The sequence below is a fragment of the Diorhabda carinulata genome, chromosome 10 (genome assembly GCF_026250575.1).
Source record: "Diorhabda carinulata isolate Delta chromosome 10, icDioCari1.1, whole genome shotgun sequence".
Classification (NCBI taxonomy): domain Eukaryota; kingdom Metazoa; phylum Arthropoda; class Insecta; order Coleoptera; family Chrysomelidae; genus Diorhabda; species Diorhabda carinulata.
The window spans coordinates 1,989,533-2,003,260 of record NC_079469.1 but is presented as its reverse complement, the minus strand read 5'-3'; the positions used below and the strand labels follow the sequence as shown (position 1 = coordinate 2,003,260).

Genomic DNA, 13,728 nt, shown 5'->3' with positions numbered 1-13,728 from the left:
TGATTAGAAACGTTTAATTTAGGTATTTTTACAAAAAAACGTCAGAATTTATTTCTCCGTAAATTGATTCTCTAACTTGACAGGCCTGTTTGATTGCGTCACAAAGAAACATCGGTACTATTCTAATATTCCTCGTAATTCACGAATTTTAATTAAAATGAAATATTTCAAATATGGTTTCAGTTGAAATTAATTATAAATGTTTGATTTTTTCTTTTTAATACCCGATTCGTATACAGACGAACGGTCGATTCAAAATGAGGATTCACGCAGGTAGACCGACACCTTCATAGGAAACAGGTGCAATTGAATCGATGTTATGCTAGGCTGCCCTAAAAAATTTGACTTGTTTCCTACATTTTACATGCTTTACGATTACGAGATGGTGAGTCGACTTAACGAATACAGTATATCGAATATAAACAAATTTTAAATATTCAAAATTACGTAGAAAATATTTGTTTGGAATCGATCTACGAGGGATGATTGTGAAATATTCAATCGGTGAAATTCTGGAAACCAATTTTATCGAGTCGTCAAGGAAAATAAACTCGATGAGAAAGTAGTGGGATTTTATGGTACTAGAATTGGTCTGAATACCTTATGGGCTTATGGGCAACTGGGGTCTTGAAATCTTCCCCAACAGCTGCACCAGAAGTGATTCTGAATAATAAACTGTTAATGTGTAAATTAACGCACTCCGGACTACTTAACTTCAAGATTCATTGTATTCATTAAGATTGTATACGATCCTAATGGGGACCCACATCACAAACGATTGATTTCGTACTTATTTCATTATTTAATAAATAGTTTATTTCAAAGTAATTTCGATGTTTTTATATAACGAATGTGGACAACCATCGTTGATTAGCCGTAAGATACATTACAATTTGATGGTGTGCAAATTTAATTTTAGACTTCGATGAATTTAAAAACCGTGCACGAATGCAACGCAGGCAGATATAGAATCTCTCGTGGGCAAATTTACTAACCCCCGGTTATTTAACTTCAAGGTTTATTGTATTCATTAAGATGGTACACGATCCTAATGGGGACCAACATTAGAAATGATTAATTCCGGGTGTAACTTGGAGTATTATAGCAAATTTATTAAGTTCTTTTTTTTACTTTTATGTTATGGGAACCCCATTTATAATGAGTAATGTATCTAATCTTATTTTTATTCAAAATATAATATGAAATATTAATTAAGAGCAATTTAAAATGAAATAATTTCCCATGAAAATCTATGGTATTGTGATGAATCATTGAAAAAAAAATTATGAAGGTTAATCTAAATATATAGAATTGAAAATGATTTACTTCCTTTATAGCCATAATAAAATTTATATTTTGTCGAATCACGAGGATTAAAACAACCAAAATATCTACATTTCAATAAAATATCTGTAAAAGTCTCCATTTTAATAATTATACAAAAAAAACAAATTTCTACGCCATTGAATTATGTTTACGAAAACAGGTGGATGCCACATGGTATACGCTTGGACCAAATTATGAAACAACCTGCCTAGAGGTCCATTTATTAGGGTAGATCCATTAGAACGATGTTTCTAGAACGCCATCTATCAAAATTGTCCAAAATTGTTATAGTCCAGTAGCAGATTACAATAATTTCTACTTTTCCTAATAATAAACTGTTTCTTGTACTGAAATCCCATTTCTTTTAATAAATTATGAAATATTAACCTTTTAAAATCAGGCAAGTTCTTATTGTAATGTTTTTCTACTTTATTTGTTAATTAATAAATACTATACACTACACTAACTTATAATAATTCACTTATCACTATCACTTAACTAATTTTTCGATTACTGCGATAACTAAACTGCGCTAAATATATATATATATTATTATTAATATTATATATTATTATATATTCCAAAAGAATTCTAAAAACTTCTAGAAAATAAAAAAAAACAAATAAATAGAAATTAATCAAAAGAATTTTTGAATTTCCGGTATTTCAATCGTACATCAAATGTTGGCGTCTTCGCCGAGTTTTAGGATTTCATAATAGCCAGACAGAGCCGTATTAAGGACCCATTTCACGAACTTAATCGTAACATTATCTTCGTTAACAACGGTTTGTCAATGTTTTTTCTCGATGGCCACTGAATGATTAGGTGTATTCACGAATAATTTGAAAAAACGTCATCAACAATTTTCTCATTAAGACTAAAATTTTTTTTAGGCTGGGTATAATCAACAACTTCTGTCTCTGTGTCAGATACGTTTAAGAAAATTATACAACAAACTGTATTACGATAATACTATGCCAACCCTGTACTATACCTGATCTAGCGGCTTCTGCAGCGATGCGGCGCTCGCCCCTCTCACGTGCCACTATTTTTCTTCGATACTCGATAAATTTCATGTGTGTGATTTCTCCATTTATTAATTTCATCAAATTAACTTGTGAAGTCACGTACTTATGATGATGGATGGTGTTTTAATCATAAAAGACGTTATAACGTCATTGGATCCAACAAGGTCTACCAGCACACGTACGATATCTGTCGGAAAGTAATCACCTCATAAATTATAAATTCCTGCATCGCAGAGGATAATTTTTCCTATATCGGGGTCATATTTATAATAAACTCTAGCCCAAACAAAAATATCCTATAAAATAACAAAACCCAACCTTCTCTCTCTGAAGACGATAACTTGGCACACGAAACACGTGTCAGACGGCGTAATTTTCAGTGATAGTGTTAACAATGCGTTCCAAAAATACCAATTTAGTCATTTATTCGGATTGAAATCTCTTTATGTGAAATATATTGAAATATACTACTGGGGATTTTTGAATAACCCTGTATAGCAATTATAAATGGTTTTTTGTTACCGTAAAGACCTTGAAAGATTAATTTTGCTTGTTAAAATATTGTTTCAACGATTACAAATTATACGTATAGTTAATAAAAGTTGTAATTTCGATTTCAAAAAGCATCAATTATTTTTTTTTATATTTATATTTTGTATTCCGCAAATTCTAATATGCAAATCGACCATCTTGATTCACCATCGAATTATGCAGTCCCCTTACTTGGACACGTTGATTAAATCGAAATTCTCGGTAACTCGTAAAAGTTTATAATAATAATTTTTATAACATTAGTCATATTTAACAATTAAAATACACGTTACCAAGAATCCTTAACCGGCTACTACAATGATGATAAATTACGAGGTATGGCTATTAAATTACGAAACTGTCAGTGCTACTATCGCTGTAAACAAATCAGGATAGCAGTAGCAATCTAAAGTATAAAATAAACAGAAGTAGATGAAGACCAAGAGAGATTTGAATATTTACAGAATGTCCAAAGGGAAAAAAAGATCTGAATCCAACTAAAAAGTTTCAGAATTCAACTCGAAGATGTCGGTATGACGGCTACTATTAGTTTGGAATGGTTGAATAGGTTACAACATAAAAAAAATTATGTTGATAAATATAAATGATTACGGAAACTTTTTAGATAACCCACGTACATAGGAGAATCGTCTAATGTTGCCAAATTTTGTAACAAACAATGTCAAAGGTGGACTAAAAGTGAATAACACGAATCGAATAGTAAAAAAAACAATGAATATAAAAAAAAACAAACAAATGATTTGGTACTGATTATACAACTTCGTTATAATGGCGATTAATCACACCTCTATTTGTATAAATTCAATTTGGTTAAAACAATTACATCTCAAGGTTACTTCAATCCATACCATTTTGTAAGAGATAAAAGAGATATTTTTCGAATAATATACGATTTCATGTAATTGAATCTTATAATTAATCAGATTAAATAAAAAAATACATTCGACCTAAATAAATACACGTTCATATTTTGAGGTTATGTCATACAACACTGTCATAGATTACACAGAATCATTTTGTTGGTAAATTCATTATTGAATATCAAATTTCACAGTTTTGATTCAAGTTTATTATCATAATAATTACGCATTTTTATCACAACACAGATTAAAATTACACATTTCAAAAAAAACTGCTATCTGCAATATTTATATTAATATAATAAAATCTATTGATTCAACACTTTTTATAATAAATAAATACAGTTATCACCTCCCATTTCGTAAGGTGAACGAGATAAAAATGATTCACCGACCGCAAATGTTTTTGTTTACTTTTTTATTCACTATTTCAATTTCAAATACACACACAAAACACCTGGGAACCGATTAATTTTTCTACGTGAGATAACTACGATATATGCAACTTACGATACTGAATTGTTATACTGGTTGCCTACGCGTAAGAAATAACTTGTGTACTAGATTACATGAAATAGTTCGGAATTGTATGGTATGTTGTCTATGTAAAAAGTATGAATCTATCATACATATTCGAATAAGAAATAATCTTGCACGTGTTCTTTGTAAATGAGAAAAAACCCATTCAAAATGTTTTTTTCAATTAACGTAAAATAATATCGTTGAATAATCGTATTGAATTTCTAAAAGATCTATATCTTTATTGTCGTGTTAATAACTGAAGAGCATTGGAGTGTCTTTCATCCTTTTATAAATATTTTTTTTTCAATTATTATGAAAAGAAAACTATCAGTGTTTTGATATGAGTTATGAAAGTATGTATATATACGAGGATTGTACAATTAATTTTAACATCTTCTATTGTGGTATTATTTACGTATGCATATGAAAGTCACGCCTTTGATTCAATTATTTAGTCAACGAACAGGGTCGGATTAACTCTTATTTGTATACATATGGTGATACAGGTTTTTAAGTAAATTCGGTTCTGATCGGTGAAGAATGTTGGGAGTGGTGTTACGATCTATTCGAATTACGTGTCTGTAAAATTACAACGTTCGTAAATAAATATTTGCAATTTATTTCATTGTATGCGCGATGAGATGAATTTTGATCGGACGTAATTATATGCGACTTTGATTTTAGTTTATATTCAGCTTTGTTGACAACTAGATTTATTGTTTTAGAAGACTAATTAAAGGCTACGACTAATTATATTATTTTCTCGGGTAATTATATATCTAAAAATGCAACGCTGTAGATTTATGATAAAATAATATGCATAAAAAGTTTATTTAAAAAAAAAATACAAAAAAACGTCACATTAGAAGAGTGATGGAGATAGGAGAGCTGTACCACAGTCTTGGCAGTTCTAAAACAGTTTTGAAAACTCTGAAAGCCCTTGTGAGAGCTCTGGCACAATCTAGGCAGTTCTATACAGTTCTGAAAACCCCCATTAGAGTTCTGGCACAGTACAGGCAGTTCTAAAACAGTTCTGAAAACTGCTGATAGTTCTAAAACACAGTGGAGTTCATGTTGTAGTTATAAAACAAAGTTGAAAGCACTTGTGAGAGTTCTGGCACAATCTAGGCAGTTCTAAACAGTTCTTAAAACCCCTGTGAGAGTTCTGGCACATTCTATGCAGTTCTGAAACCCCCAGTGATAGTTCTGTCACAGTCCGGACAGTTCTAAAACAGTTCTGGCACAAAATAAATCTTTTTGTTCCAAAACTTCAGTTTATTTAACAATCTGTGCCTCTTACGGAACATAAGCTGAAATTATGACCGTGCTAAATTTGACATATAGGAAGGTTCTAATTAAAAATTTACTAAAATGTGAAAGTTTATACGAAATCTGGAAGGTAAGTTTGGTTTCTCGGGTAACTGAAACCTAAACATTGGGAACTGATACCGACATCTTTAGTTGCCCACCGGGTATACTAAAAATCTTTCTACGTCTCCCATATCCGGTAATAATACAATTTTAAACAACAATTAAATGAAGTCTACTTAAATATCATTTAAAGAAATTAATTTATTGACCACCCTGTTCATTTTGTGAATTTTTTTTAGAAAAATTTAGTCGATTTCGTACAACTTTTATAAAAAAAATTTTTCTCTATTTTCATTATTAACAAATTGTTTATGGAATTTAATAATTGAAATATTGATTGAACCTCGTATGATTAGAAAACGTAATATTCCCACCATATTAGTAAAAACGGTCGCTTATCTACTTACCTCACCTTCTGTCAGTTAGTGCAATCGGAATGCAATAAACGAACGCAAGGCGAACTTGTGCTCGCCATTCGCGATTCCGGCGTATTATTTATTCTTTCACGTCCGTTCACGGTTACCAACGTAAAAAATCGAAATATTCACTACGCTGTGAGATAGGGACGCGATTCCGTTTGAGGTTAGAAAGTTTAATGAACATGGAATTCTATTAATGTGTTGATACGGGGGGAGTTGGGTGAATATATGAAATATAATCCACAAATTCAAAATTATCACTTTAATATCTAATATATATAATTTTTTGAATATAAAAAAAATGTTTCGATATAAATTCAATATAGATACGTTCCTTTCTTCATTTTAAACCGTAAATTATACAAAATCATCAAGTATTTTCAACTGTGACGTATCAAATGAAATATTAAACTTATCTTTAATAATTATCTATGGTAAAAAAAACAATAGGCGTCAATTTTGTAATATGACATTAGTATGAATTGTGGTATTGATTAAAAAAAGTAAATTGACATTTATATATATACAGAGGTAGGTAACAAAAAGCAATTTAAACACTATTTAACGACGACATATTTTTTTTTTCTAATAATCAAATGATAGTTATAAAATTGAAATATACTTGATATACGGGGTGTTATATTATTACTTTACCACGAATTTTGATGATTTACGTGAACCATGAAATAATCGATTCAAAAATCACTTTCTTCGTTTATATAATATGAATTGGTCTTGTACGAGGGTGGCGCTATATGTTTGAGATACCAGAAAACTAATTTAATCATGTATTGCTATTTTCGATAAAATAGGATGTCACTATAATTATTTAATATTCCCGTGCTATTTTTACTCTATTTCTATCGTTTGAAAATCGTAATGCAGTGATGCAATATCTACCTACTCTAGTTTTATGGGTTTTTACTGCGTTAAATTCAATCAGATTGGTTCCACCCCACTCCAGAATGTTTTCAAGATCGGTTTTTATGATACCGATACTGAGAACAGAAAAAAGTCATTGGGGACCCAATCTGGACAATTTCAAGTCTCATTCATGTAATTTTGTTATAGTTTCTCCTCTTATATGAAAAGGGTGATTTTTACGTCTTTTCACGCTTTGTAGTCAGTTCAATACGTGAAATTCCCTCGATTCACTATCGATGGAATGTCATGGTGACATACTTTTATTTTTTAATAAAGTTCAATCACCGAAAAGCGCACCGATCGTAATTTTCTTTATTTTTATAGACCAAAATTACGTTTGATTTATCGAATTTAAACCTTAAACCGAAATTATTGTAAAAAATTCAAGGTTAGGACAAGGATCATTGATAAACGTGTATATAAGTAAACTTTGCACTACCGACAGCTAATATAAATTAGTAACTTAGGCGTTGCCCTGAATAACTGCAAACTGGATGCATTTTTCTGCATTCTCGGAGTTCATTCTATTCTCACGTAATTATAAAAACGATTATAAAACATACTGTATGTTACTTGATTGATATTTTTTTACGGTAAGATTTCCGTATCATGTGACGGTTAGTGATTCTACAGCTGCAATTGGACAATAAAAGATATTGAAACGAGAAAGTCGCATCAAAGGCATATAATTTTTTAAAAAATCGCTTGATATAACTCAGAGAGTTTGAAACCAGCATGACCTAACCTAAATTCATTCAACCTAAACTAACCTAACCTAAAAAATTTTGAAATCTTTTAAATTCGAATCTAGAAACTCAGGCTATCGATTTGTCCAACTACAAATCCCTCAATTCGGGTAGATTAGCCCCTTTTTTCGGATTTCACATGTTTAGAACGCAAATCTTGTATTTACGTGTTTGATAATCCTAGAGTGCATTATTAAGGTCACAAAATCACATTGTGGAGCTCCACCTCCAGCTGCTTACGAGGTTTTTATATTTCATATTTCTCTACCAAAACTTACACTACCACATATCTCCCCTAAAAATGATAAAATTACATAAATTAGGCTTCGTATTCTGCAGATGTTTTTCCTATCCGGTAATATATTTTTATTTGTTTTGGACATTCTGTACATAAACAAACAATATAAAATGTTGGTTTTAGTAACATTTTTAATTAAATATTACAAAGAAAGCTGATTCGTGTGAAAAAAAATGTATTTGTAAATATAGTACGGTCCCTTCAGTGACTTATTACCCGGTAATATATTTTTATTTGTTTTGGACATTCTGTAAATAAACAAACAATATAAAATGTTGGTTTTAGTAACATTGTTAATTAAATATTACAAAATAAACTAATTCGTGTGAAAAAAAATGTGTTTGTACATATAGTACGGTTCCTGCTGTAACTTATTACCCGGTAATATATTTTTATTTGTTTTGGACATTCTGTACATAAACAAACAATATAAAATGTTGGTTTTAGTAACGTTGTTAATTAAATATTACAAAATAAGCTGATTCGTGTGAAAAAAAAAATGTTTTTTACATATAGTACGGTTCCTTTAGTGACTTATTACCCGGTAATAAAATTTGATTTGTTTCGGACATTCTGTACATAAACAAACAATTTATAATGTCGGTTTTAGTAACGTTGTAATTGAATATTACAAAATAAACTGATTCGTGTGAAAAAAAATGTGTTTGTACATATAGTACGGTCCCTTTAGCGACTTATTACCCGGTAATATATTTTTATTTGTTTTGGACATTGTGTACATAAATAAATAATGTATAATGTTGATTTTAGTAACGTTGTTTATTAAATATTACAAAATAAACTAATAAAAATTAAATTATACGAGGGGTGATCCATTTTCTACACCCATAAATAAAAAATTAACAAAGATATAATTTAAACGTAAACGCGTAAACGCTTTTCACTGTTTCAACTACAGAAACAGTGACCAAAATCAACTAAATTCGTCGAATGAGCAACCGGATGATTGTCGAGGCTCTAAATGCCGATAAAGAAACGGTTAGAGAAAAGTCTGTGGTGCCAAAAAATCTGACTCCTGATCAAAAACTCTTGCGTCAACTGGTTTGCTCAGATTTTCTTGAAAGGTTAGAAAAAGATCTGCTTCGGAAGGGACCCGATTTGAGTCGATGGAAGCGGTAAAACAAAAAACTGCAGAGCTCCTAAAGCCCCTTACCAATGAAGACTTCCAGCACAGCTCCGATCAATGGAAAAAACGTATGGAAAGGTGTCTGGCCATGGAAAGGGATTATATTGAAGGGGAGCATTCGAATGTAGAATAATTTTTATGATAAAACCTTTTATCGTAACCAAGAAAATTTGTGGAGATTTTGAAGTTATTGCTACATCTTGGTTACACAAAATACTGTTGTCTTATTTGCGAATGGGACGGCAGAAACATAAAAGTCACTACACAAGCATGGATCACTTTCTCCAAGGCAGAATAAAGTTAAAGATGATCTTTCAGTAAACGTTACATATAAAATTCGACCCTATGGAAAATTTTGTAAAAGATGTGCCTAAACATGGCAGTGGGATCTTATAGTTGGTCCACAAATAAGAGATCGAATGAAGGATATAAAGTTTGAAGGAAAGGGATCTGGAAAAAATCGCTTGAAAACGTTGTCAAAAGTTCCCTGGGAAACCATAAACCGGAAATTTACGAAGACTTAATCAATGAGCCTATAATTCCATACAAAGCCACAGCTGTTTATTGTACATCAAAGAAAATTTTTTCTAATTTTGTTTTTTTTACAAAAACACCTGTTGTGTCATTGATTTATTATTGTCTGGTGGCCGTAGTACATTCGAAATTTGGTATAAATTATATGTTGTTGATCAGTGTAATCAGAGCATATTTAAAAAATTTAGTTTCGAACAACCACTGACTAAAATGTGTACACAAGGATATTGAATTGCGCCGGAATCACGGTGATGCGAGTCCTTTGATATGATAAAAATAAGTTGGGTATCAGTTTCAACGACCTCGCATCTAAGTTTCGCCCCCCCGTGATAAAAATACTTTGTTTACAATATTTTTGACCGTATACGTAATATCCAAAATTACAACCACATAGAAAACCAATTTTGAAACTTTTTCTTGTAAGTGAAATCGTTTTTGGGAAAATACAAGGGGAGGCATAAATTTTGGCATTATAGAAAAACGATAAAAAACACATTGTAGTCAAACGAATGTTTATTTAAAATAAAAATGGAAATTTATTTCTGAAATTATACTATATATATATTATCCATTTCTTGGAGACTGTTCTTTAATTACAGTATTGTTCTCCATTTATTTATATTTGCTCGAATTTAAAAAGAAAAGTCTTAAAACCGATCAGCTGGAAGTAGAACTGGGCCAAGAAAAAGTCAGTTTCTTTAACCACGATTAAACTCTCTTTGAATATATGACGGGTTGTGTCGTTTGTGGCAAACATGTTCTATAAATGTAATCCCCGAAGAATTTCCTAACATTTTCACTTATTTTGCTGGAAATATCGAATCAAGGAAAGTTGAAAATCGCAATAAATTAAAATGGACTTCCGTTTCGAGGAACGTAGAGCAATTATATAATCCTATAGATCCTCAGATGTTCTGAAGAGCCTAAAAATTCAATAGCAAACAGAAAGCAACTAAAAGAGACTCGGAAAACATCAAAGTGGTTGAAGAAATCAGTAAATGTTAAAAAACATGCTGGAACACTATAAATTCGAACACGCTCGCGTTTAGAAAAGCATCGAGCTATTATAGAACTTTCTAGAGCATCAGGTGTTCTGACGAGTCTAAAGATCACAAAAAAGCAATTAAATAAGAATCAGAGAAAGTTAAAAATCCTTCTAGAACTGAATAGATTCAAATATGTTCGGATATTAAAGAACCTGAATCAATTATAGATCTTTATAGATCTCAGGGTGTCCTGCGGATGTTGGAGAATTCATAGAAGACATCAAAGTGGTTGAAGAAATCAGTAAATGTTAAAAAAAACATGCTGGAACACTATAAATTCGAACAGGCTCGCGTTTAGTAGAGCATCGAGCTATTATAGAACGTCGAGTTTGAAGGCACCAAAAAAACAACTAAATAAGAAACAAGGAAAGTTAAAAATCCTTCTAGAACTGAATAGATTCAAATATGTTCGAATATTAAAGAACCTGAATCAATTATAGATCTTTATAGATCTCAGGGTGTCCTGCGGATGTTGGAGAATTCATAGAAGACATCAAAGTGGATGAAGAAATCAGTAAATGTTAAAAAAACATGCTGGAACAGTATAAATTCGAACAGGCTGGCGTTTAGAAAAGCATCGAGATATTATAGAACGTCGAGTTTGAAGACACCAAAAAAACAACTAAATAAGAAACAAGGAAAGTTGAAAATTCTGCTAGAACACAATAGATTAAATATCGAGAAACCTAAAGCAATAGTAGACATCTTCAGCTCGTAAAACCCAGAAAATAATTCCAAGAAACTTGAGGAAAATAAGAAAACTTTGTAAATCTGATAGATGATGAGTCAGCAGATTCCTACTGAAGATTTTAAAGACTTCTGTAGTAAAAATCTGAATAAGAAGCTTCTATATTGAATAATAATTGAATTACAATTCATATAAATCATCGTAGACCTTTTTCAATTTATATACAGAGTGTCCTTTGTACGAATTTTAACTTATATTAATAAAATTTCCATTATCGGAATATCCTAGTCCGGTACTGCACGGAGTCGTATAACTGTTTCGCTTCATTTTTAATATACAACGCAAGTAATTTTTATGTAAATATGTGTACTTCACGTACTTATATAAATGAATAATGATTATATTTGATTAGATCGTTAAAGACTAATAATCTATAATTAAAAATTCCATTTTTTTTTCTCGTTGCGCTCAGGTGAGAAAATTAGTCGATTAAATTGTGCGGCTGCAGTTGATTTTTCTGTTATAATAATCACCGATAGGAATGAGGATCTTTGGTCAGTTTATCGGACATTAAACTATCGTCAAGAATTGGCCCCCAGGGGTTAAACAAACCCTAGATTTTTTTCAATAAGGACTCAAAAATGTAATCGAAAAACGTTTAGGAAGGAAGGAAGCCCTAATACGAAGAAGAAGAAAGTACCTGGCTCAAATATTTCAACGTAATCTCATTTTAGCTCCATACAATTTTCCCAGGCCAGGTACTTCCTCGTAGATTATATTATTAAGCCGGGTTGTCACTGCGCGAAAATGTCTCGACTGGACGAAACGTTTCGGGACGAAAACACATTGTGCACATATACACTGTGCACATTACGGAAGGCGAAACAAGTTTCGAGGTGAGTACGATTCGTTTCGCGCAGTGACAACCCGGCTTTAGAAATATACACCATGACTACCGAATATTTTCTAAAATTCGGATAGAATATCAATAATATGACATCGGAGGTCTTTGAAAACGTAAAAAAGTATGAAATGTGATGTTTCTTTTTTATTGAAATACCCTGTATAATTAAGTAGGGAATAAAAAGTTTTTATAACGTGAGTTACTTCACTTATTGGGGTATTTTTCGGCGAAAAATATTGAAATTTGAAAAGAGAAAATGAGTGACCTCGTTACAAAAGTAAATAACACACCACTAAAGATAAATTTGTTTGTCTTGTTAGCGAGTAATTAACAAAAAAGATAAATTTGTAACTGAACCAACAATATACGAAAATAAATATTATGTAGAAAGTTTATTACCGCGTAGTTGTTTACATTATCTACAGGGGTTAATAATATTTAGAACAAAACCATAATGTTGCCACTGCCAGATTTATACTACAAGTTTTAGTTTTTTAAACAAAAACTATTCTATTTAGTTCCTCAATTGATTATAATTATTATAATAAAAAATGATTAACATCAACACAAATTAGAACTGATTGGTGATTGTTTACGGCGATTTGTATCCATCGTTTTCAGCAAATAAAAATGGGTCTGATATATCAAAGATAATTTGAGAAATAGTACCGAGAAACAAAAGAAATTGCAGTGCAGACCGACATTTTCAAAACAAATCTTTTAAGGATCCTCCACGAGCGTTTATATATGAAAATATGACTCGTGGAGAGGCATCGGAAAGGAGAACCCGTGCCAAAAAAAAGCAAATGTCACGGAAAGTACCAAAAAAGTTATGGCAATGTTCTAGTACATAGCGCTTCGCTTTCCAAGGCTGTTGTACACAAATGTGGATTTATGGAGATTGAACACCCACCATTTAACCCTGATCTGGCACCGTCCGACTATTTTTTGTTCGAAGTGCTGCTTCAACTTGAACAATCCTCCATGTTTTTGTAATTGGGTCGGTTGTTCGACGATCCTTTGAAGGTGGAGGCTTAACATTCAACAAAAGTTCGCATTTTTAGTATTATTTCGAAAATCGGAGAGTTTGTTCAACGATTCTTTCGAAATGATGCTTCAACTTGAACAATCTTCCATGTTTTTGTAATTGGGACGGTTGTTCGACGATCCTTTGAAGGTGGAGGCTTAAAATTCAACAAAAGTCCGTGTTTTTAGTATTATTTCGAAAATCGGAGAGTTTGTTCAACGCTTCTTTCGAAATAATGCTTCAACTTGAACAATCTTCCATGTTTTTGTAATTGGGACGGTTGTTCGACGATCCTTTGAAGGTGGAGGCTTAAAATTCAACAAAAGTCCGTGTTTT

The 13,728-nt window shown here is 31.4% G+C and overlaps 1 protein-coding gene across 8 annotated transcripts in view; it reads left to right on the top strand.

Annotated features, from left to right (window-relative positions):
- The window catches only part of LOC130898960 (partitioning defective 3 homolog), a 66,053-nt gene that overhangs the window by 13,769 nt on the left and 38,556 nt on the right, over positions 1-13,728 (top strand). For 2 of the 8 annotated variants that reach the window (XM_057808592.1, XM_057808591.1), the window contains exon 1: positions 6,080-6,241. The exons of 3 other annotated variants lie outside the window; for them this stretch is intronic. The gene's annotated coding sequence lies outside the window, so the exon portion shown is untranslated. Of the gene's footprint in view, positions 1-6,079; positions 6,242-13,728 lie in introns of those variants that run through there. 3 more of the 8 variants (XM_057808593.1, XM_057808596.1, XM_057808590.1) reach the window with 2 other exon arrangements.